The 3,993-nt window shown below is 40.8% G+C and overlaps 1 pseudogene; it reads left to right on the top strand.

Moving 5' to 3' along the window:
- Positions 1-2,347: 2,347 nt before the first annotated feature.
- On the top strand, positions 2,348-3,322 carry LOC104465176 (annotated as a pseudogene).
- Positions 3,323-3,993: the final 671 nt, after the last annotated feature.

Below are 3,993 nucleotides of genomic sequence, written 5' to 3'. Positions count from 1 at the left end.
AAGGGTTCTCATCTCTGTGTGCTTCAGGAAAATCTGAGTCATGAATTTCAAACTGTGCTTGTGTTACATGCTTTGTGCTTCTTTATCTTTAGGTACATGGTAGTGACTTGTGTGCAGGGTCTACTGCACTGTACATCTCTAAGGATTACATAATATGGAGTACATTTCCAGGGACTGAGGCCATGGCAGATGAGCAAAGTTCTATTCCCTGAGGCGCACTAATTTGTTCTGTTCTTGATAAGAAATAACTTTCAGTTAAGACAGATGAGGTGTCTGTAGTTGTTTCTTGCATTGCCATTCAAAATTTTTTTTGTAGCACTCCATATTAACTTGGTTTAGACATCTTTGTCTATTGTGCTTACTTATTCCTGATCTGGTCATACAAGCAATTTATCTTGCTTGTGGGCAGTTTATTGTAGCCTGTGCAGATTATTTCAGCGTTGTGACTAGATTGCTATTTTAATCCAATGTAAAATACATTTTGTTTATACCACAATTCAGTATAGAAACATACTTAATTTGCAGTAAGTAGAGTTAACTAAATCAGAGGCAACAGTAGTGGACAGATGGCTTGGTGTTCTGAGTTTCTTATAATTGACTCCAAAGTAAGAATGATAGCTAGTTTATTAAAGGGATTATAGTGGGCATACCAATATATTGAGAAAGTCTTGAGTGGCTGCTAGTTCTTCTAATAGTGAGAAGATGCAAGTAATCACTGGGAAAGTTTTGCCTTTTCTTATTTTCCAATTTAAATCTTCCCTCCAGATACACTATTTACTTCAAAGCTTTTTGTCAAGACTAATTCTGCAAGATACCAATAACTAAAAAGAGCTTCACATACTGGGTTCCTTTCATGTCTCCTCCTGTGACTAGCATGCATCTGTTCTGTATCACAAAAATCTAGAATCCCTGTTTCAGGGAGAGCTTAGATTTGCCATGTAGTTGTGTGGTACATTTCAGAAGCCTGTGCCTGAGCTCAGTTCACACCAGTTACGTACCTGCACAGGTCAAGCTTATCATAAGCATACTACAGTGAAATACACAGAGAAACATACTGAAAGTATATTGTTTCCCCCATCCAAATGACACAGAACAGATCACAGTTGTCAAGCCTGGAGTGCACCAAACACAGCATAACCAGCTGGTCAAAAGAGGCGATCATCCCGCTCTATTCAGCATTGGTGTGGCCTCACCTGGAGTACTTTGTGCAGTTCTGGGCCCTGCACAGAGGAGGGATGTGAAAGTCCTTGTGTGTGTCCAGAGGAGGGCAACAAAGCTGGTGAAAGGGCTGGAAGGAATGCCCTGTGAGCAGCAGCTAAAGACTTTGGGCTTGTCTGGTTTGGAGAAAAGGAGGCTGAGGGGCAACCTCATTGTTCTCTACAGCTTCCTGAGGAGGGAGGAACCTTCCTATCACAGGGAGGTGCTGATCTCTTCTCCATGGTATCCAGGGTTAGGATGTGCGGGAATGGTTCAAACCTGCACCAAGGGACTGGTTTAGACTGGACACGAGGAAGCATTTCTTTACCAAGAGGGTAGTCAGACATTGGAACAGGCTTTCTAGAGCGGTGGTTGATGCACCAAGCCTGTCAGTGTTTAAGAGGCATTTGGACAATGTCCTTAATAACATGCTTTAGCTTGGTCAGCCCTGAAGTGGTCAGGGAGTTGGACTAGATCGTTGTAGGTCTCTTCCAACTGAAATAGTCTGTTCTATTCTAAAAACAATACTTAATTTAACAATGGGAGATACTTAATGGCATCCAGCTAGTAGAAGCTAATAAACCAGCGAGCAATTTTTTTTTAATAGCAGTGCATTATCCTTTAGTAACCTACGTGACTGCCAAGTTAATAGAATTATTTTCCTTTAGTTTTGCTAAGAGCAGGTCAGATTCTAGGTGTGTGCTTTCAGTGCACATTAAAGAAATGCCTAAGCTGAAAATTGAAATGAGCTCCTGTTTACTGCATAGCGATCAAAGCATGACCCCTTCCTGGCAAGAAAAAGAAATTGAAAACTAATTTCAAGGTTCAGGATGAATTCTGACGAATTGACAGAGGGGATCCTACAGTAGAACACAGCATAAATATAGAACCTTCTCTTTGTCTGTTCCTTTCAATGTGCTAGTTGTTACTTTGATTTCATGGTTCCATGACATGAGCATTTTAAAAGTTAGCTGTCTGTGGATCTGGTTTAAATATCTACAAACACATAATTTCTACCAAATAAATCTCTCCGTTTGTTTCCTATTAACATCCATCACTGATCTTTGCTGATGACCTTTTCCTGAATGTGTGTTTCTCCATCTTTCCTACAGGAATTGCTTAGAAATGATTGTCATATGAGGAGCTGGCTATGGCAAACAGGAAACATCAAAGCACTACAGCCAGCATGCTGGATCACAGAGTGAGAGCTTGCCCTATTTCATCTCACAACATGGAACCTGAAAATGAAGAAAGTGACCTTCCTATTGAAGATTATGTAGCAAAGGAGGCAGAACTAGCAACTGTCAGACCAGATGGTCCTACACCTGTGGAACATGAGTGCAATGATCATAGTGGAGATGGTGACTCCAGCTCTGACTATGTAAATAACACCTCTGAGGAGGAGGACTATGATGAAGGCTTGCCAGAAGAAGAGGAGGGGATCACATACTACATTAGATACTGTCCAGAAGATGACAGTTACCTGGCAGGAATGGACTGCAATGGGGAGGAGTATGCTCCCCATGAGGAACACCATGTTGAGACAGATGAATGTCAAGAAGCTGTAGAAGAATGGGCTGAACATAAAATTCATCACCAAGATGAAAATGTGGTGACAGACAGGCAAGAGTGGCAGGAAGGTCAAGATAATGGCATTCAGATTTTGGGGGATGAAGTGTCATCTTTGGAGATTCAAGACCAAGAAGAAAACATACAGTATTGTCAAAGTGAAGGTGGTTATCCAGAATATTACCCAGCAGAGGCTAATGGAAACTCACAGGGAATATCACCATACCATTCTAGAAAAGAGGATGCAGAGCTGGAAGAGCAGGAAGAGGACATTGACCAGATTGTAGCAGAAATCAAAATGAGTATGAGCATGAGCAGTATTAATAGTACAACAGAAATGAGTCCAGAGCACACTGGGACTGAAAACATGGCACATGACTATAAAGAGACTTGTTTGAAGGGAGAAGCTGTTCACAGTGCTAACAGGCATGAGGGGAGGCCAAAATCACTGAATATCCCATCTGCTTCTAAGCACAGTGGAGATGTGGCTAGGGGTTTTAAAGCAAAGTCAAGAACTCCAGAGGACAGGCAGAAGTGGCCACAAGAGCAGGTATGAGGCTTTCTGTTTAACCAGACTGTCAGAGGCGTTAGGCAAATGTTATGTTAGTCATTTATTCCAAACAGAATTAGAGAGCAATGTTTTTACTTTTTTACTCTGTATTGCCCTCACAGATACATAATCACATTGTATATTTAAAAAGTGCTGAATGTAGTAAATACAGGTAGAGAACTAGGTAGGTTTTGAACAGAGAACAGAAAATTCTAAGTAAAGCAAGGTATATGGATATGGGGCAAACTAGTTTATTTACACTGTTTTTATTCTGCAGTGATACACTAGTTAAACTTACAACTAGTTCAGTATTGACCCTAGTTTTAAGGGGTTTTTTTCCATTAAGGGCTCCTGTTCCATTAGTCTTAGTGGGTGATTACTTTTAATTTTGTTTGTTTTCAGTAGAACGTATGCCAAGGCTAGATACTGCTGTTGTGACCCAGCTCATAGAACCACCCTGGGTGGGACGAGTGGGGTTCGCGGAGGTTCTATATATATATTCCCTTGGGGCAAACTAAGGTGAGACGGCACCAAAGAATTGCGTACTGGCTTATAATTTTAATGCATGTAATTGTTTAGGGAAAAGGGAAAATGTGGGGTATACAACAGAATCAAGGGAAAAGGAAAATTACTTGGTAAAGACAATCCATGAATATTTTACCATCCACTAATAACAC

Source organism: Pterocles gutturalis, unplaced genomic scaffold (genome assembly GCF_000699245.1).
Source record: "Pterocles gutturalis isolate BGI_N339 unplaced genomic scaffold, ASM69924v1 scaffold29768, whole genome shotgun sequence".
Taxonomy (NCBI): Eukaryota; Metazoa; Chordata; class Aves; order Pterocliformes; family Pteroclidae; genus Pterocles; species Pterocles gutturalis.
Note: the sequence above shows the minus strand (reverse complement) of the source record. Positions and strands in the feature narration are given on the sequence as shown.